Genomic DNA, 22,772 nt, shown 5'->3' on the forward strand with positions numbered 1-22,772 from the left:
TGATATGGCAATCTGCCACAGGAGTTAAAGAAAGGAAAGCAATCATTAACTCGCTGGGGATTATTTTTGCTTGTTTGTGAAACCTGAGAAAACAATAATGCTGATTTTATGCTCAATGTTCAAAAATGGCAGTTTTTTCAGAGGTAGCACAACAAAGCAAAAATATTCACAGAAGAAAATATTTCCTGAATGGGGCTTTCACCTCTCCTTGCAGAAGGGACAAAGGAGCTATCCAAGTGCATTCTGTACTGGGATTAGTGGGAGGGAAATGCTGTCTAGGAGCAATAAATTGCAAAGCATTGGGACTACAAGTACTCAAGGCCAGAAGAACGCAGACTGCAGTATTAGATAAATTCAGTCAGCATTTTTTTAAAAGTGACCTTAGGAAGAAGGGATACGTGTGCTGCTGTCAATGTCTTTAGCAGTAGTGAGGGTACACTGCAACAGACCCAGAGAACATTTTCAGTCTGGTTTTGGTTTTTAGCAATTAAAAAAAACCCTAGAAAATGCCTTATCTTTTGTTCTCATCATACTTTTAACAGACCAGAGAGCTTGCCCCTGTTGTAGTTGGCCATGAAAGCTAGAAGCTATCTACTCATATACAGCCAAAATCTGTTTGTCAGTTTGGACACCGCTCTCCACAGCTTCATGCTGGAAAATGGAAGTGCATCCTGTGAAGTGTATTTGCTTGCAAGGAATACTTAGGATGATTAGGCCCTTATTCATCAGGCAGGAATATTTCATTCACTCTCCATTTTGTACTAAGTTCCTGTCTCTTGTCCTCCTAACTGGTAAAATATACAATGGACCAGTTGCAGTGAGACTCAACCCATTCCTCCCAAAGCACTGCAGATTTTTCATTATTAGGTTTCACTAGAGTTAAAGTCTACCTGGTAAATTCATGTCATTTTGTTAAGATGGACAAGACCTCAAGGCTTAGAATATGAAATTTATTTTAGATTTTTTAAAAGGCTTATTAGAACAGTAGGAAACAGCAGATTAATGTTATTGTGTGTATATCCATTTCAGTGAAGGGATATATAATCCAATTTAATCACCTGAGAAAAAACATAGTATTTACTAGTTAAAAAGAACTATATGTATAAAATATGCATATACTGATCTAAAATGCAGACTATCTGAGGCATGATGGCTACAAGAATTTAGAATTTGATTCAGACTGAATCTGGCAGCTCGATCTTATTCTGCTTGAACACATTCACAAGAGACAACTGGTGGGCTTCCAGCTCTTTCATGAAAAACAAACACTACTTTATAAATAAGTGTCAGTGAGTAAAGTTAGCTGATGTCCTCTATCTATAAACACCTTCAGCAATGCATTATTCATTGACATATGTACTGAATTTATTGGAATAACCTTTGTTACAGTTCATTTAAATTGACTTTCTGTTTCTTATACAAATCACATGATATAATAAAGCACTTGTAACGAACACTGTGAGATACCTTATGTGCTGCATTCTGCACAGAAAAGTAACTGACAGAGTAAATCCATCTCAACACCATACTTGAGTGCTATAGTCCAAATAACTGTAATGAAACTGTCTCAAATCAACAACAGGATGTTAAAGCAGAATCAATTAAAATTCAATATGAGGCTGCAAGTGTCAGATGCATTGTGGAAAGCCACTGTTTATAAGCCTTTTAAATTTTTTTTTATATAATAGGTGTAAGAATCAAGATAGCTTTATCCACAGAAGCATCAAATAAAATGGCCTTGTGTCAAAGAAAGAGCGATTTTTACTTTTACTGTATCTTGGTGCCATTCATAAGACACAGCTTCTGAAATATTATGGTGGGCATCAGATTTTGTTTCCTGTCATTATTTGTTAGCTGGAAGGGTACCATTACTGCATTGCTCTGAAATCTGCATCATTTTCTTCTTGTGCATCTCCAGCAGCAATAACAAGCCAGTAGGCCCCTGGGTAACCCTCAAGGACACACTTGTACCATCCTTTTAGCCATTAAGGCTTTTTACAGAACAGAGAGCAGAAATTGAAAAGCCATTGCATCTCCAGTGGCTATAGAGAAATAAAAGCTCCAAGACTTATAGAAGAGATGTAGAAGAAAAAGTATTGGCAACACTAGTTACAGTAGTTGCCTTAAACTTTAAGGTTCAAAAGTGCAAGTGGGTAATAGATTAAAATAATTTATTAGTTTAAGGAGCCAGAAAGCATTCTATTCCTATAAGATAGAAATTCTTTGGTTCTTCAACTTCTCATTTCTAAACTACAGGGAAAAACTCCGCTTTAAATGAATACAGTCTTGTCCATATAACCTGCAACATGTAGTTTGCTTCTCTTCTCCCACACCTCACATTCACTTCACACTTTCTTCTTTTACATGAAACTTGAATATTTCACCTTTCAGTGAAGGGCCCATAATATCATGAGTGGGTGTCAAGAAGTAATGAAATGCCCAATTCAGTCACCTTGCTTTTGGAGCAGGTCAACATCCTTCCTAAAACATCCACATGTTTTTGAAGGATTTGAGTGTGATTGCGATGCACAATATGAAGACATCATTACTTAAATGCCATTTAGCCATTTTCAATTATGTGCACATTTGAGATGAGGTTACTGTGCAATAGTCACATAAAAATTAATTGTTATAGAACTATCTAAAACCTCATGCCCTAGTGTTCCTCTATTATCATCCTTCCTTCTCACAAAAACAATGACTGAGTTTATTTCTTTGAATATTCACAAATAGCAGACATGGAAATACAGTTGTTAATTTGGACGTATTCTCTTACGCTTCCTAGTCAATAATTGATATTTCTGGAAATAATTGAGCACATTTATAATTATTTCAAATTACTCATAGTTAAGCAAACCACACTGTTAATTTGAACTATTCCATACTAGTTGGCAAAATACACAGTAATAAATATTCATTTTCAAATATTTACATTTAAAACATTGTGTGATTAAACTTGATAATCAAATATCTACTGAGATGTATTTCCTTTTCACTCATGTAGTTTTTTTAATTAAGTTCAATTATTTGCATGTTTTGGTTTCTTCAGCATGTCTTTTTCTATGTAATGGTACAAATAAATGTAAAGCTATACCAAACAAAAGTCAGCAGACACGAGTTCATGTGTCACATCAATACCTGTGCTTTTTATCCCTTAGAAATTCACACCTTTGTGTAATGAATTCTGTCTTGTTAGTAAAGACATGAAACAAACATTAAGAAAATGACCCCAAAACCATATACATGCCAGAAAAACTTAGCATGATGCAAAATTTAGGGTTATTAAAAGACGATCATACCATTTCTTACAAAAGAAAACCATCAGCAATGGTTTTGCTATGTTTCACTCAAAACTAACCTACTGCAAGAACTACGAATGCTGTAAAGACTACTTAAATACAGAGAATACACTGAATTAGGCAAGATACAAAAAATTAGAATGATCCAGTACCTCCATTATCCTCACAAAATGAGGAGTGCTTCAGATGCTTAATAAAAAGATTGAAAGCACTCATCTTCAGCAGATTGCTTTATTCTAAAAAGAGTCCTGTTAGCCAAGAACAGCAGAGATAAGAAGCAAACATTCCCTGAAATCTCAGCATCAGAAACTGGGTACTTACAAATTAAGTGCCAGTGTAGAATTGCACATGAATTAATTTATGTCCACATACAAAGCCTCAGATATAAACAGCAAAACTGATCTTTCCATGACGGGATTCTCACATCGCTGACACACCCATTAACAAATATTCTCAATGCCTTACACACAAAGTATACCATGGCAAATCAACTTTCTTGTATTGTTTCCAGAAATGCAAATTACTGGAAATAATCTTTTCCAGAACAACACAGTGAGAGGCCTTAAAGGGTTTGTTAATGATGCATTTCATGCTGGAAAAATTTACTACATTTCAGCCACCGAGAGAGTGCATAGTGTAATGTCACACCTTTATTCTGCTGCTCTGTAGGAATCAGATCCTCAGACAGCTTGGGAGACTATAGCTTAGGAGCTACACAGCAACTGGAGTATGAGAGAGTTAAAAGCATCACTGTAACTACTGTCACATCTACTGTGGCATAACTAATGTATACATTACTTCAAATGGCAAAGGCCCTGTTTAAGGAAAATTTGTAACCTTTTGCTTTCTTTGAAATAAAAGACTTAAAGATATTTAATACTTTCTTGTCACACATGGTCTATGCTAAAAATGTCAGTCCACTCATTGGGTCTGTACTTTTAGTCAATTTTAATTTTCTAATTTTCCCAAGATCTTAAAAATTAACTATCACAAAGCCAAGTAGAACAGCATATAATGCCACCCAGTTCTGAAATTTCCTCTTAACCACTGTCAGGTTCTGCAAAATATTATCCCAATTAGAAATTTTGAGAAGTTTTTATTTTTGCAAATAATTTTCTGATAACAAATTTAAAAGAGCTAAAAGAACTCCAATAAAATTGATTAGTTCACTTACTGCCTCTTAGAATCTTTCTCAACATTAATCCACTTCAGAAATTATAGAATTCAAAATAGCAAATGTGTATATACAGTCAGGAATGCATTTTCAGTTTGGAAAAAAAAAAAAGAAGTCCCCTGCCAACTTAACACAGGATTATTTTATCACCTAAAGTCTCTGCATAAATAACTTTCCTCCTACTTATTTTGTTTCAGTCCTAATTTGTTATTTTGCTTCACTATCCTCAGGCTAGCTCTCCTACCAAGGTTTTCAAGTGTCCTTTCCCATTTGAAATTCCTCTAAAATTTCACCATTTCTTCAAGTGTATTTTTAAATTTGATGAATCAATTAATTCTAATCCATTTTGACAAAGAACAGTATTTTTTCACAATGATGCATCCTCCACCTTAAAGTCTTTCTTCCTTTCCACAATTCTGTAAGTACACACTTCCTTGAGCATATTAATCTCATTTTTCTATTCCAGAGGTAGGAAAAAAACCCCAATATAATGAATAGTCCTTCCTTTAGCTAGTGGTCATCTTTGTATTATTATTAAAAGTACTGTAACTTGACTACATTTGAAATAATTTACAGAGAAATTAAATGATCAGTTTAAAGATAACATTCTTCACATATTCAGAATGGTGTTAGAATTTAGATAATGCTAAAGAAATAATCTGGGGGATGTATTTTAATTTTGAACTCTGTATTTTGGAGACGATTAAATGTAAATATCAGGGAAATCATCCAGAAGGATATTAATGGGTGGAAAAGAACTGCCCTTTTCTGTCTTGATGTGCCTGGAGTTGGTATGTATCACCAGATGGAGATTACATTTCATAAGAGTAAAAAAATACCTTTCAGATGTTATTGCCATTGTTAGCTTAAATTTTATACTAATCTGAAAAGTCTGAAGAGCTATTGCATTGAGTAACATTGCATAGAAAGGGATGATAATTCAAAGTGAACGTAGCGCTGAAGATTTTTAAGTGAAATATAATGAAATGGAAGAAGCTTAAATGCTATATAAAGAAAATCATATTATTTAGTACAACATTAATACAAGTCCACAGATAATTTTCAGCTCCAAGAAGTGTGATTTCTCCTAATATTGTATCATATTCCATTTAGTTATCTGAAAAAGTATGAACTCCCTACCTTATGTTTTTCTGACTTATTACATGTTCTAAGGGACTTTGCCTCACCTGGTAATTGTCTTTTAGAGGGGTTTTTTATTTGCTTCTTTCCTCCTCCTTCCCTGCCCCCTCACTTTCTGTATTGTCTTTTCGGGTTTATCTTCAGAGACTTAAGCATTCAAAGGAATAACAGAGCAGCAAATAAAGAAGTAATATATATTCTGCCAGAGTTTGATCAGAGTGAGAAGGAGAGCAAGGGCAGGCAGGAGGTGAGTGACAGAGGAGGAATAAAAACCACTTAGAAGAGAAGGTGCTCAGAAGGTGGCTCACAGAAACAGGGGCACATGTAATATTTTGTGTGGTGAATGAATGGGGGAGAGCTGGTTTAGCAAACAGAGTCCTTAGAGGTGGTAAAGGATGAGTTAAGCCAGCTTTGTTGAGCAGCTTTGCGTAGGAGTAGGGAATGCAGTGTCCCACTGTAATTATAATTTGTGGGAGGACTGAACAATGGGAACCTTGGCATTGAAGCTCATTCACCAAGTGACTGTAACCTGAGGGAAAAAGGAGCAACAATCCTTAGGGAGAGCACACCAGAAGGGAAGAGACTATTATTAGCAGATAATCAGTTCACAAGAAAACTATAGAACTGGTGTCAGAGTTCAGCATTTTTATATTTTGTTGTTAAGACTTGCAGAGCAACATACAATAATGCAAACTCTTAAGTTTGGGAAGAAACAGTGGAAAAATTTACAACATCTGTTATTGTCTGTTCAGAAAACCAGGAAAACTAACTGGACACATAACCAAAGGCCAATCCTTGTGTTCCTACAGGGCAAGAACATGAAAAGGGCAAAACAAGATTTCCATACTCCAATATTATTTCTGAAAAAGATAATGCTTCCTTTTATGGCAAGTTGAAACATGACAATGTCACATTTCAACTTGCCATAAAAGTGCCAAAAAATGGCAAAAAGACTTGCCATTGTCATTGTTTCATGACAATGAAAGTCATCTCAAATACTGAGATAGGAGTGTATCTACAATTGACAGGAAAAGAACAGGAGTACATTCTCTCCTTTTGTTTTCACGATTCTTGTCCTATAATACACCAACAAACAACCTAAAGAAAGGATGGAGTGAACTCATTGCCCCCTTATCCATCAATGGTTGATCTCTACCAAGGATAAACCACCACTAAGGGAAGAAAATGCAATGAAAATAAGAATGAATAATAGTATGATGATTAGACTTATTAATGTTGATTCTCCTTCAAGCATAAACAAAGTGTATGTTTCTCTCTCTGACATAGGAATTGGAGCTTATATTTCTGATAAATACTGAGGAGGATCCAAAGTAGGGTTGAAGGGAGAAGAAAGCATAAAACAAAGTTTCTGGACTAAAATCTGAATGCAGAGTTGTTGATTTAAATTGTCAGATTTCACTCATCTTCATCTTGATCAATATGATTCTACCACTACCACTTTTTGTAATTGCTCCAGACTGTCTCTTGGAAGCCTTATAGAACCTCTGGTACCTTCATGTGTTTTTTGGTTTTTTTTTTTTTTTTTTTTTTTTTTTTTTTTTTTTTGTTTTTTGCAGTCAGGATGATCTACTATTCTCTCTAGTATATTTTTATACACGCCAGAACCTAGATCCCCCCTTTGTACAACGCTGAGTTTGGCTCAGTGATCTCAAACATATCTCAGGATAAATCTGAAGATTTGTTCTCTAACTTAAGCCAGCTGGCCTGCTGTTGATAATGTCAGGAAAGTATCTCAAAATTTCTGTCTCTCTCATAATAGTAACCTGCTGTTTGGTTGCATCCATTAGAAAAATCATCACCTATCACAACCTTTTTCATTGCTTTTCTGTACTTCTGAGTGCCTCCAGGGGCTAAAAATTGACTTGTCAAATGTCATCATTCCTCTTCATTGGAAAATTGTTTGCCTTTACCTTACAAGAATCCTTCAAATTGTCAGGTTTATAAGCTGATGTTTTCACACTTCCAAGGTAGACAATTCTGTGTTAGACAATCTCACATACCTGGCTGCTCCATCATCTATTTTCCCCTTCTACCCTCCCAACTGCTAAGTCACCCTGAGGTAACAGTTCACTAAAGAGTGAAGCAACTCCACTACTGAACTTTCTGTAAATCTAAATATTAACTAACTTATTTGATACCAATATCCAAGTGGCACTATGATGTTCGTTAGGTAAACATCACTGAAACAATAAATTATGCTAAGCAAATGACACAAAGATAGTAATTAACAACTTACACTATGATATACACGAAAAATACCAGAGACATTTCATAAAAAGTCAGTTGTGGGTTACTTCTCCAATGAAGTTTCTCGCCACTATATTGAAGCTTCTGACTACAAGAAAAAAATTACTGTTAGAGATTTTGATGGAACATCTGCATTCTGCCTTCCGTCATTTGCTCAAATACACACTGAGAACACCAGTAAGGGTTATGTGGTCAGTGAAGCAGAAACACGCTGGTAAAGCCTCACAGCTTTGGTTGCCCTTGATCAGCCTTATAAGCCATTTTCACCAGAGTAAGCACCTCCCAATTACTGTGATCAGCAAAAGAAGCTCAAGTGCCTGGCCAAGTAACAGTCGCCAACCATCACCGCTGAATTATGTTCATTCTTGCATGATAAGGCAGAACCCAAACTCATACTAGTATTATTAGACCATCAACAGAGTCTTTGTGATGAGAGCTTTCCCTGTGGTTATCAGAATTGTATTGGTGAACATTGTGTTTTAGAGGAAAAAATCCAGGACAAAATCCTCATCTCCTTGAGGCAACACAAAGTTGTCCAGTTCTCTTTTCCCATAGAGCTGTTTGTTTTCTGTTTATAGACAGAAGTTTTTTTTTGTTAGAGGAAAACCATAAGTTCAATTTCATGTTAGGAGAACATAAAAACTGCATGAATTAACATTACAAAATTTGGGTATAGCTGCCCAGTTGCGACCACAGTGTGGAGGTCTCCCGGCTAGCACGCTCCCTGTGGCCAGAGGGCACTACAGGAGTGGCTGCCCCCAGGTCTCTTCCAAGATCTCCTTGGGTGGCAGTGCACAGAGAGCTGCAGCTCCCTGTGGCTGGCTGCGGCGTGGGTATCACAGCACTGGAGCAGTACAAAGGATCAAAGCAAAGAAACAGAGAGGGGCCACTTGTATGAATTCTAAGGCAGTTTACTGCCAAACAGGGTTCAGGAACAAGTAGGCACAGGACTGAGGGCTGCAGCACACTATAAAGAGGGAATGTATGAGGGACAACTGTCTTCCAATATGAAAGCACAAGGGGAAGAGAACACAACCAAAGGCAGTCCAGTGAGGGCAATCCAGAGGCGGGAGCAGGTTTAACAATCCAATGAGATACCAGGAAAAGGGCAAAAGACAGGGAACATTCTAGAACAAACAGGGTGTGTTCAACTTGACAGGCAGGGGTAGGGGACAGTGCAGTGGGGATTGACAGGGACTTATAAGGAAGCAAAGGAGGTACAAGGGAGGGACTGGAGAGACTGACATGGGGATTGACAGGCACTTGGCAGGAAAATATTGGAGTAAACAATTAGGGCTAAACCATTAGGGGAACAGAATGGGGTACATGGAACAAACCATTATAAACTGATTAACAAGGAACAATTATAAGACAACAAACCACCACATCTGAGCTTGCTAAAACCAGTCTTTCTCAAAGACCATTTGTACCATAGTAATGATACATACATGGTAGGTATGTGTGTCAGTTCTTTAAGTGAAATCAAGGTTCATCAAAAACTTTCCTGCTTTGGCCTCTTCTTGGAATACACACACAAAAGCACATACATTGAAAACAAGCTTTTGGAAGGACAAGTTTGGAATAAACTTGATGCAGCATTGCTTAAGAAGTAGAACTTCCTCCAATATATTTGCATAAATTTTAGTTTACATAAACCAAGAAATCATCCAAGATCAGATTGGAACATCTTCCTTCCTAAATTAGTTCTGCTTGAATATCTGGGGAGTAAAGGGCTCATCAGTGTGAGTTCAGGTGTGATGACAATATCACATACTGCTGTTGCTACTTTTTCCATGTCTTATCAGCAGAGTATAGGAAAAAGCCATGAAAGTGGCACTAATGATGTTCTTAAAAATATATTTTCTGAAATGGCACCAGGTACATGAGTGAAATATTCATCTCTGCAACCAGTGGCAAATTCCTTTACTGAAATATCATTAAAAAAAAAGTTCAACTATTTATCTTTTTGTTCAAAAGACAGATACACATTAATAGGTTTACTGTTTGTAGACCCTCTGAAAAAAAAAAAAGCTGTTCATAGAACATTTGTGGGTTATTTACAGTTATTGTTGATTTAACTCATTTACAGGCCTTTTTATGCAGTGAAGATTAGTTTTCCTCTCTCTTTCCCCTGAGACTCACATTGGTGGCAAAATACAAAAACGGTACAATGGCAAACTAAATAGCATCATTTTTTTTTCCGCACAGCAGTAGAAAAACACTGCTGGACCCCTGCTGCTGCTGAGATTTCCTGTCATTGTTTGGCAGGTTAAAGTCGGTAAAAATACTTAAACATTTGGGGTCACAGATTTGCACCCCAACCTTGGCATTCTAATCCTCAAAGTCTATTGTGGGTAACTAAAGCCATGTCACACGTAATTAGAGTTTTTTTACCCTTGGCTTCTGCACACAGCACACTTCTCTAAGTGAACAGCAGCTTCTGGCATTGAAAATTGATTTACATTTAACATCTCATTAAAAACAATGCAACATCCTCTAACTCCACTCATATAAAAACCCATGGGAAGCTGCACTTCAATTATCACCTTGCTTAGGGGCTAACACTGTGCCAGTAGAATACCTGCTGGCTGTCCCTGAAACATGGTTTTTACTGAAGAAGCCTGTTAAAGATGATCAGTTTAAGCATCGTGTGAAGTGCAGTCTTTGTTGAAGTCAGGGACAGCCTCTTCCAGGGGCCTTCTCCTAGTCTTTGTCCTAGCCAGAGACAAAGTAAGTTAAGCCCTGGAGGCATGGAAGCTCATCAGAAAGCAGTTTGCTCTCCAGATCCCTCTGCGGCCACGGCACTGTTGGAGTACTTCCGATTTCCCAGATGGCAAGATTTATGTTCAGATTGCATGTTGGAATTTGGGTCTTTGGGGTAGGTTTTTTTTCCGTGGTAAAGGAAAAAGTAATAACAACCTTAAATTCCTTCAGCGGTCATGTACTCATTTTAACTGTCCTACTGAAGATACTGTTACCTCTCTTATATTTAGACTCTTTCCTGATATTAAACTGTCTTTGGAATTAAACTTATTAATTTAAGTAAAAAAAACCAACTGAAAATTGAATGTGTAATGAAGTAGCTTTTTCTGTGCTGATCTGAGAACATTTCAGGAAATACATTATTTAAATCTATACCATTTAGACCTACAGGAGTTTCCTTGTATAATTTAAGCTTCCTATGCCTCCATTAACAGCTTACCTTCATCACAGGAGAATCAATGATTAGTACATCCTACCTATATTATAATTTATATATTTTTTTAGACAGGACTCAATTCTTAGACAAGGTCTGAAAGTGACACCCAGCTCTTGAAGACTTGTAGTCAATGAAGTATACCAGTAAAAATCCCCACCCCACAAACGCAAATAATGGCTATAAGGGATGCACAGATTTGTTGCCAAGAGGTGCTAAACTTGTATCGGAGTTGAATTACTCTAAGTCAGACCACTGTCCTTCCTGGACATGAGATATGGGGATCGATTTAAACTCCTTGGCAAGGCACTGCATTTATGCTTTTGATAGGTTTGACCTAAATAACTAACTTATTTTAAATTATTATTATATGTGTCGCTGCCTTACTCTCTCATTGTAACCTTGACAATTTAGTAGTTTTTTAGACTATCATCATCTCTGAACTACATGGTTTACAGTTCAGGATTCTTTGTAATCCATACTAGGTTTTGTGTATCTTTTAACTGGCCCGACTTTATTTCCTCCCAAGAAAACTTATCATTTAGCTAACTGAATGGGCATGAGTCTTACAACTATTTTTGGGATTTAAAATGCCACCAAAAATTTCCGAGCCCCCTATCACGGAAAGGTCTTTTTTTCTGGGGCTGTCTTACTGACAAAAATATACCTTTGATCTTGGAAATTTTTTTCTGAAAACACGTAGCTTTTCCTTTGTAAATTTCTAGCAGCAGAAATCAAAAGCATATTAAATAACAGGTGAATATTTTCTTAAATACAAGAAATGCAAGCCTGAGTATTAAAACTGGCTTTCATGGTTTTGGTCACTCAAATCAGAAACAAGCTCTCATTAACCTGAGCAGAACTAGATTGCACTTTTTACTCATGACAAAAATACTTTTAAAAGGAACAAGTCTACACTGTTGCCTACAACACCAATATGGGCACTTCAAAGTTTCAGACATTATATGGACTGGGAAAGTTGCAAAAACTTGCTAGGAGGTGGTTCAAATATCAAATTAGGGAAATAAAGAAATCTCCAAATATTTGAGAGATTAGCCCAAACTGAGCTCGTAGCATTTCTCACACAGCTCAGTATCCGAACTGTGATCTGCTGTGATGCATCACTTCGGATGCATTTAAAACTTCAAAGACTTTTCTTTTCCTGCATAATGTAGTTTTGTTCCCTGAGACAGAAGGATGTGCTAATATAGTGCCTTAATCCCATGCTTGGAGCAGGAATAACTCCATTCCAGATGACCCTTGCATGGTGTAGGTAACCATACAGAAAACACACCACCCTAACTCAAAACAGGCAGCTTGGAAGAGGTAATAGGGTCCTGTGCTGTCATGTCACACAGAAAAGGTTACTTTTAACAGTAATACATATAATTTTCAGCAATCTATTACTCCTTAGCCTGTCATGCAGGCTGACATGCTGTCACCATAATGACATATATAGTGGTACAGAGCAGAAAGTATTTTAATGGTATTTATCAGTACCTAGAAAAATGAAAGGGAAAGCATAATAACACTCCTGACACAGACAGAAAGCACTTGTCAACACCACTGATAGGCTAACGAAGGGTCAAAGGTACCTTATCTTCTCAGCATCTCAAAGTATCCATCATTTTTCCCCCCTTCAAAACCTTGCCTGATATTTTGATGCCTAGTACTTAGCCCTTGTTCCCATCCACTCCTTTTCTCAATTTTCTTCTCTAAAGCTGGAAATTCAGCAGATGTCCTTGCAAATTAAGAAGGAAGTTATATATTTCTCCTTCCTTATTGGGCTCTCTGCCGGCTATCAGGAAGAAATAACCTTCAAAAGGTGACTGTCAGCCTGATCATTGGCAAGCAACATCCTTGTAATTCCAAACAGCAAAGTGGAAGAGACAAGGGCAAGTACAACTCCATTGCTTTTACCTCCCAATATAGCAACCTGCTTTTATTTTTACACAGTGGCCATTACTTCCATTAGGGACACACTTTGAAAAGTTCTTCACCATCAAAGATTAAAACTGACAGGGCAGGATCAAGAATTGCTCCAGCCTAATATTTGGAAATCACAAGGCAAACTGTCATTAGATATTGATCATATTTTACAATAACACTGATAACAGGAGTGATAGTGGCCACCCACAGAGACACAAAAGCAGCCCCTCCAGATTGGAACAAGCAGGGTGGAAAGGCTGAGGAGCCTCAGGGACTCTGAGGATGTAGAAAATGCCTCCCACAGTCCACTATCCCTGAGACAAACACACCATCAGCCAGGGATGCCCTCTCACCACCAGACAGGACCAAGGGGAATGCAGACAGGTTTCTGCTGAGGAGAAGGTTTGGCAAATGCCTCCCAGCTTACACCACCCACCCAGGTGCTCTGACATAACAGGGCACTTGGGGACCAGGCAAATGACAAGAGACATGAAGATCCATCATGAAGACTGGAGGAATTGCCAAGGGTGAGCCAGTTCTACCTCCTAGATCATGACCACCTCATTAAGAGAATGAGAAGAGCAGTTGGTATTGGCGACTCCCTTCTGGGAGGGACAGAGGGCCCAACAGAGCCACCAGACAGCCCATGGCAAAACATGTAACCCCAACAAGAACAGTAAGGACATTTGGAAGCAACCTCAAGACCTTGGGATTACTGGTTGAGGCATCTGGAGCACAAGTTGTGTTTTCCTCTATCCAGCCAGTTGATGGGAATTATGGGAGTAGAAAGAGGAAAAATCATGCAGGTCAATACCTGGCTCCATGTCTGGTGTCCTTAAACTAAACTTGACCATTTTCCCCCATCCTATGTTGTAACTTGCTTCACTTAGCTTATCCAGCCTGCTTTCTGGATGAACCTAAAAAACTAGCCAAAACCTGGGAAGGAGGCTGATGAGAGAAAGATGAGAAAAGTACCACAGCAACATTTTTGTGCTAGAGTTTGTACTTAGTCAACAATAAGCATAAATACATAGTAATTTTGACTAAAAGTGTTATGACTGCTTGTTTTGTGTAAGATGCAAATAACTTGTTTACTTATTGAAATCAAGCTTCCTTTTTTCTCCCTAGTTTAGCAAAACATGGCCATGTTGTTAAACAAAAACTTCATTCTTAGCCTTGAGTATTACCAGTTTGACTGGGCTGTGGTGCCTCAAAAAACTTATTGTACTGTAAAAACAGTATTGTTGCTGGATGTAATACAGGATTTCTCCAAGTCAAATTCTCAGTTGCTTAAAAAAAACCTCGTAGTTTAATTAATAACAGTAGGACCATCACCATGTTAGTCTGCAATATGACACAATAATACAGTGTGAAATTCTTAAATCTGCTGTCACATTGAACATAGGTCTCTAGACTGCTCAGAAAAAGCAACCATCTTTGCTAAAAGTGCAAGAGCAGCATAATAGAAGAGCAACACACACAGCCTTAAAATGATAGAATCCACTTCAATGATACTTTTTCATCAAGGAAATCACTTTTTTTTTTTTTTAAGAAGAGAAATGTGGGGCCCCACAGAAATGTGAAGAGCCCCAGATATCTTCAGAGATTACAGAAGTTTGTCCCAGGTACTTGCCCTGAAGGACAAGACCATTTTTTGCTATTAGCACCAAAAGCAGCACAATTCCATAGCTCAAGTAAATCCAAGCACAGATCTATCTGCCAGTCCTTCAGGATGCATTTACAGCTGAGCTACAGAGCCCCTGAAAGAATGGCTGTAATTGGGACCCTCAGCAACTTGTCCAGGAATTGCTGAGGTTCCACTGCCTGATACATCAGAAACAGCTCAGAGACTCTCAGGCTGCCCCACACCATCCCATAGCACTGATAACAGGGGAGTTGACTCAATGTGTGACAAGAAGGGGTGTTGATAAAGCATTTCTGTGGCAGCAGCTTTACACCATAGGGCACTGTTTCCAAATTGAAAAAATACTCCTGCAGCTGTTTCTCTACACACATCACATCCCTTTCCCAGAAGATTAGGCATTAATAGACTCACCCAGGTTGTCTTGCATACTGATTATTTTGACTCTACATTATGAAAATACAAGAGACATGTTTGAAAGACTTACTGAGCTTAAGGTAGGATTTGGGGTTTTTTTGTTAAAAAAAAAAAAAAAAGCTTGCTTTCCCAAGTCAAAGAAAATATTTCCTGGTTTGCTACATATACACAATTATATACACAGTTTTCTTTACCTACATAGGAAATAAACAAATGGTTTCTCTCCCTGCCCTTTTCAGGGTGCTACTTTCAAGTATTGCAGGTCTTGAATAATCATCAGCACCATTTTAGGGTGACAGATGGAAACTGTCATTATTTGTATCAATATTTAAAGGACCTTAAACAATTTCTATGAATATTTTTCTGCTTTGAAAACACCTTAATTCACTTTCTTAGTTGACTGTAATGACAACAGAAAACAAAATACAGACTTGGCACCCTTCACACTATTCCTTCCAAACAGGAAGCTGCTGTGGCTCCGGTTTTCCTACGTGCCAGATTTTAATTGCACGTATGCAAATTCCACACCATGATGTATTTACCACCAGCAGGTTCTGCACTGGGGAGAACATCTCAGTTTTTGTGATACAGCACAAAGTGAGTTTCATCTTTTTTGGGCTAAAGGCTTGGTGTCTGTGAAGTTATGACACATGTATGAGTGGCGTTTGGGAGCTGCACAGAGTCTGCAAGAATCTCTCATTATGTCAGAAGACAGGAGGCTAAAACCACCTGGATAACTAAGATTGCCATATGGCAGGTCCGAATAATACGATGTGACCCAGTGGCCACATGCCCATGCTGCTGTGGAACAAGCTGCAGCTATTTCAATTTGACATGACCTGATACCACAGCACCAAGGTCAGAGCACGCATTCCATATGGGTCAGGACATAGGTTCCCTGTGTGTTCCTGTGGGTTTACTGCCTATTTGTTCAGCAGCACTTCTACAGCAACTATTTCAGTTAGACTTCAGTTAGGAGTGACATGTATTTAAAAGAGACACTTAAAGAAAGGGGGAGGGCAATTTTTAAACCTGGAATGGTTTTGTGTCTTGTTTAAAGAAGAGCCCTCCAATTTGTATGGAGGCGACCTCTTGGAAAGGCTTTAGAACCACATCAGTGCACAGTTGAAATATGAGTGAAGGAAATAGGTTTGTCCTGAAGTAGCCTGCCTAAAACACTGCAATTTTGATTTCTTAGAAATAGAAAAGTACTCCTCAATGGGGAAATTAGCATTAAGGGCCAGCTGATTGTGTCCCCATACACAATTTTGCTCCAAACTACAGATAAAGAAAATAAGATTCAGCTTGCATTGCTAAGAAAAAAGCCACTTCTTGGTCTCCTAGTGGTCAGCTTCCACTGTCCAAGTTCTTTGCTGATTTTGTAAGCTATCTACTGTAGAAGGCAACCTATGTCCAGCTCTGGCAGGATTTCCTGATATGTAGAAAGATTACATGACAAGGATCCTCGGTGGTGTAACTTCTAGAAAACAGGCTACAGAAACAGTCCATCAAGGGATTCCCTATGGAAAGCACAAAACAGTTAACACAGGGAGAGAATTTACACTGAAAACCACCAAGATATAGAAGCCCTCTTCAAGTGAAAGACATTTACTGGTTAATTGAACCTATTCATCCCCAAACCAGCACAGGAAAGCCATTTAAGTACAAACCATCCAAAAGCTGATGCGGGTAGAATCAGAAGTTCTTCAATTTCTGATTTCCTATTGACCAGCTGAACCATGACACCAGCCCTACTGTGGCTCACATTCTCCAGTAGATTAAAACTCCATGTTTGGAATATATTAATTCCTTTAAAAAAGACAACAAAAATATGTCAGCTGTTGCCAGCAAACACCAGTGTGTAAAAAGTGGAGAACAGAACAGACCAGAGTGTGCCACTGCTCCCAGGGTAACACAGACAAGCCAAGCACTCCCTGCACCTCCCTAAGAACTGCCATAGCAAACAGCTTGCTTTAGACATTTACCTTACCAGCTCTACCAATACCAATTTACACAATCACACCTAAATGTGAGAATGCAGGATTCAGGGGGGGAAAGGATACTTGGTAAGGTGCTTTTTTCTTTCAAGCATCAGTGTCCTGAAGGGACTATTTTTTCACTTCTGAGCCATACACTGCAAATATCTGAATTTTCTGAAGTCTTTAGTGCCTTCCACCCATGAGTCAGAGAATTTTTTTTCAAGTACCCTTCACAGCAAATGTTGCTGACAGGAGAGACGATTCCCCAGTTATTAATCAGATACCTACACCAAGACCTCATGCAGCAGATTTAGGGATCTCACTAGCACTCAGTCCCCAGAGTTTTGATATGCCATCCCATTGCTTATCACTGACAAGCCTGGTTGTGTCCTTTTCCCCCTTGCAAGCTAGTTTAAAGAGCCATGCTAACTCCTGTAGTAAAATCTTTTTTCCCCTCTGGGAAAAATGCATCCCATCAGGTGTCTGTAAATCTTCAAAAGGGAGGATGCCACAGAAGAGATCTAAGAAAATGTTATACCAATACATATGACCATTTTCTGAGTTTTTTTTCTGTTCTTCCAATCAAAACAGAAAAACGGTCACTAGAATATACTCCCAGGAATTTCCAAAGGAAAAAAAAAATGTCAGCAAGTTGCTGGGTCTGAGATTTCCTTTACTGAGTATATACAAATGCTTATGAATATCAGCATTACATTTCCACATTCTAGTACAATTAGAAAGTTAATTATATTTGAAATGGTAGGACAAGAATGTTGAATTTATAAATTAATTTCTAATTAACTTATAATCACTTTTGAAATAGAGTATAACAATCATTTACTCAAAGATGTCCATTATTAGTTTAGATGTCCTAGTATACCACATCCAGCTTCTGGTTGTTGCTCTGAAGGAGCTCAAGTCTTGATTTTTACTTTTATTTTTTCACCTCATTATCTCATATAGATCCCTCGGCAGAGCTGTTGGGCCCACACAGACACTTGGTACAAGCAAACAGTCCAAATGGGGAGTGGGGCAGAAAAAGAGTTGGGGTTCCATGAAGCAGTGGGGCAATTCAGCAAAACTGTCACTGAAACAAGATATCAGGCTTTTGAGATGACTATAATATAACAGCTAAGAAATAGAGGGAGGATATTAGCAATTTAAGGAGATGAAGTTCATATATAAAAATACCTGTATCACTGGCAGAAAGCAGAAGGGCAATTAATCTCTGAGCAGCCAATTCAGCCTTAATGTCAGTGTCAAGGGTCACCTGGCCACTGAGGCAGCACTGCCTGCTGGAACTACCAGATGAAGTTCTTTATCAAGGCATAACCTGGGAGGGTTTTAGGGTTTTTCAGATTGTTGTAAAGAGACACTAGAATTTAGTTCTGAATTTTTCCCTTTGGAGAACTGCCTTTCAGTTCAGGAACTTAAAAGCAATATCAGAGCTGCCAAAGTCCCATTGAACTTAATTTGGATGTGTGAAAACCTTTTAAAAGGACCCCACTTACTCTGCATGATGCGCTGCCTTTTCCATTCTAGCAGCTTTTCCACTGGTTATGAGTTAAAGACCTTCCTTTCACAGCAAAAGATTATTTTCATTTTGCTTTCATCAATCCTGTTACAAGGGTATAAGTCTTTTCAGAAAAAAATGTGGGTCAATATCTAGCAGTCCCACCTCCCAGTCCATACAAATTGCTTTATCACAGTAATATATTGCAGTGCTATGGTTCCAAGACTCAGGCTCTTATTTTAACAGTTAGATTGTTCCCACTACACATTACAGTTTTCTTATGCCTCTACACATCAGACAAACAGTAACCCTGCTCACATGGGTGAATTAATGCTGCATTTTGTGGACTACTTCTTTAGCTTTATGTAGTGGTGTGTTACCACAGAAACTAATTAAATTGCTTACTTCATATGCACTTCATCTGATGCTTCTCTAGTTCATACTTTTTAAGTCTTGGTGCAGCTAAGACACTGAGGTGCCTTAGCTCCCCTTATTGTTAATGAAGTGTAATGCATAGAAAATCCCACAGGTAGGTTCCCCTCTTGGAGTCCACACTTTCCTGTTTGCTTGTAAGAGCAAACTCCTTTTCCTCCTAATTCCAGTATTTTTCTTCCCATCTTCTTATCTAGTTGGGTCTGCTTAAAAATCTTATATTGGAATCAAACAGACACAGGAAGAATTGTACCTTTGCAGCAAGAAGGCAAAAAGGCTTCACGAAGGGGAAATGTGCAGTAGGTTCAGCTATGAAAGTTTGCATCAGATTTTATGTGTGTGTGTGCATGTCTATGGGTTAGAACAGACCACAAATCTGGATGTTTTTCACACTCATATCTTAAAGATCAAGAATCTTGGGCCTTAAGCTATTATAGTCTGAAAAAAAAAGGCCAAAAGCAAATGCAGTAACACATAAGAAATAACTGCCCCGGGATTACACACCAAGTTATCACACACACCTAGCACAATTAGCAACACAGGTTCATACAACCTTAATTTGCAATCACAGCTCTCTCCACAAAACCATATTAATTTATAGAAGAAATATCACATTAACTTTAGTAGGCACCATTCAAGTTTCAACATGAAAGTCAATTTAATAGGAGAAATATGACAGGTAAGTAATGATAGACTGGCCTAACAAATAGGCCCATAAGCGTAACAAAATAAGGGATTAAACAAAACCCAATATTATTTAATGGGTGCAAAAACACCAGACTCCACAGCACAACCATCGCCACTTAAATATTTCAGAACACTAAATCATAGGAATGAATGGACTTACTAAAGCACTTGTTCAGCTGGTTGCTTGTAGCATCCTTCATACAGACAAGTCTTGAATTTGTGCATTTGAATCAAGTAAAGAGCCTAAAGTATTACAGTCTTAAACCAAACTAAGAAACAACAAAATAACCACCTAAATAAGACTATTCTGCTCACAGGCCTTTACAGTGTCCTACCCCAAAACACACTGCCACTACCTTTTCCTGGGTGCTACCCCACCTGCTATTGATAATGATGATAATTGCCTTCCCCCCCCACCCCACCCCCTTACCTTTTAAGGCCAAGCTTAGGTGGAACTCAGTTCCTAGTGTTCCCAGTGTCTTAGAGGGGCCAGGATAGTTAGGAGTACAGTTAGAAATTTGTAATAGAGGGAAATATGGGTGGAAGGAGGAATGGATTACAATAACTGATGTAATTTGGAGCAGTATCTGCATCTAGCCCATGCTGCAACCAGGGCTGGAATACAGCAGCCTAGGGGTAGATGCTGATTCCTCTGACACTACTCTGCACAACATCAGGGTGCTTGCAAGAGTGCTGCATGGAGATGTAGCTACTACTTTGACTTGCACTTAGTCACTGTATGCAATATTTTTCTGACTGACGTTTAATGCTTAGAATAAGTATTTCATGTTTGTCATTGAGTGAAATCGAGCTATGCTGATTATTAATGTGCTTCCAACACTTGAAAAATCAGAGATCAATTTCCTTTAATTTCACAGTAGTATTTTTTTCAATCTGAAACTATGTTTAATGCTTAGCTCATTCTCTGATATGCAGTTTTCCTAAAGCAACATTCATATTATTTTTTGAGATAGCCCAACATAAAATATTATGAATACATACAAGCTAATTGAGGAATTACTTTGCTGTCTGATGAATATTGTTTCACTCAGTCATCAGTAGCTTTTGAGGTATTTTTGTGATAGGGAATAAATTGCTGTTCTGTCATTTCATGAAAGAAGAGAACACTTTACAAGGAAGTAAGAAAACATATATAATGTAACTATGAAAACATTTTCAGGCACTTTAAAGCCCATCACAACACAAAGACTAAGCTGTCTGTTATTTTGGACACAATCAAGTTTCACAGAAGTGATGTGGGAAAGCTGCCTTCGCTCCCAAGCACTCTGCATAACCTGTGCTAATTTCAAAGAATCTTCCACTTTCCAGCACTTGCATCTAATTTGATGTTTCTTTAGCTTCATTTAGTAGAAGGCTGATCATACAGTAACTTAAATTCACAGAAAAATATCAGATTAAAAACTTTTCTACTATTTCAGTTTTATTTTTCCTTAGAAGATTATGTATAAAGCTATAAAGTCAAATAACCTATTAAGCTTCATATTCCTGCCAGGGACCCAAAAGCTGCAAAGAATTCCTATAAACAGCACTGAAATGGAGCAGCTATTCAAGAGTGGATAGCAACAGGAAGAACCAGCTTAGAGTGGGACATATATTTTAAACAGTATTACTGAGAGAGTAGTAGGCATCTAAGTACTGTGAAATGAGCTGCAGCCATTTCTAGATGAAGAATTGGAGGCTGAGCTGAGGCTTTCAAAGCAGGCACTGAAAATTGTGCACTGGTAGTGATGTAAAAAAAAAAAAAACCCAAACAAACCCAAACCAATAACCAGAACCTCTCCCAACAAATAAACCTCCTGTCTGAGAATGCAGCAATGCAGCCCATAAGAATTATTTACATGCAGGGAAAAGCTGAAATGGAACTCTGTTATGACACAATGAGCAATCACTTTGGTTGTCTTTGCTTCTTTTATTTATATACTGCTGCTAGTGATGAAAAATACTTTATAGCCTAGCAAATGTGAAAGTTTGCTTATTTTTTCTATATTTGAATTAAAGTAATATGAATGATTTTGGTCTTTGAAGGTGAAGACATATCATTTAGATGGGGAAAAATGAAACAAAGTGAAGGAGTGCTTTATAACGTCCTTAGTTGAAAACTAAATAAAATACTGTAAAAGAATACTGTAAAATACTGTAAAAGAATACTGTAAAAGAAAAAGAAGATAGTGGAACAAGATGCCAAAGAGAAGAAAACCAAAAGTAAAGCCTAATTTTATTTATGGAAATTACTATATTCACACTAAAAACAACTGAGAAGTGGAGTAGGGAATTGAGAAATGTTTTGTAAGCAAAATTATTTGGACACTCAGGAAATAGTGTAATAAGGAATTTGCAAAATGCCAAGGCAGAATGTTTATTTTTTCCTGCAAAACAGTAGAATTTTTGTATATAACCTTTAGATTTTATAGAATGTTCTTCACAGGTGTTTGTACTTTATTATTAGAACAGTATCAAATATCTTCAATCTAGAGTTCTCATTAAGCGATTAAGAACCTCAAGAAAAAATTATACATCTCTTGATTGTGACAGATTGCTAATAGCATTAAGCCATAAAATAATTAGTGTTTATTACAGTGCAATATGTATTTCCCAGCAAAAGTATAAAGAAATGCCAAAGAAATATGAGCTATTTCAAAGACAAAACCAAAACCAACAGGCTTATCTTGGAACACAGGATTTTTATTAACAAATAAAATTTCAGCAGCATGAAATGAAAAAACCTGTAAGAGCCCTTTATGTTCATTTCAAATATGGAAATATATGAATGTGAACCTCTACAATAAGGTTTAAAGTTAAAAGTCTCTACAAATATTCAAAAATAATATTTCTTTCCATAAAACATAGAAGGAAAAATAATGCCAACTAAAACCAGGAACAAACAAATGACCATTAAATAATACCAATACAATCCCACAGAACTGTTTTACAAACTGCCATAACTCTTCAGAGAAATCTGCAAAATTATTTACCTAATAATCTGATTTTAAAAAACAGAATGCTGCTTGATATTCTTCAAACACAACAGTGCTCTCACCTAAAGGCTACATATCTGTTTTTAGTCAGTGCAAAATG

The 22,772-nt window shown here is 37.6% G+C and overlaps 1 protein-coding gene across 4 annotated transcripts in view; it reads right to left on the reverse strand.

Annotated features, from left to right (window-relative positions):
• The window catches only part of GRID2 (glutamate ionotropic receptor delta type subunit 2), an 812,539-nt gene extending 792,495 nt beyond the window's left edge, over nucleotides 1-20,044 (reverse strand). For all 4 annotated transcript variants that reach the window (XR_010998200.1, XM_068187568.1, XM_068187570.1 and 1 more), the window contains exon 1: nucleotides 19,837-20,044. The gene's annotated coding sequence lies outside the window, so the exon portion shown is untranslated. The remainder of the gene's footprint in view (nucleotides 1-19,836) is intronic.
• Nucleotides 20,045-22,772: the final 2,728 nt, after the last annotated feature.

The sequence above is a fragment of the Anomalospiza imberbis genome, chromosome 4 (assembly GCF_031753505.1).
Source record: "Anomalospiza imberbis isolate Cuckoo-Finch-1a 21T00152 chromosome 4, ASM3175350v1, whole genome shotgun sequence".
NCBI lineage: Eukaryota > Metazoa > Chordata > Aves > Passeriformes > Viduidae > Anomalospiza > Anomalospiza imberbis.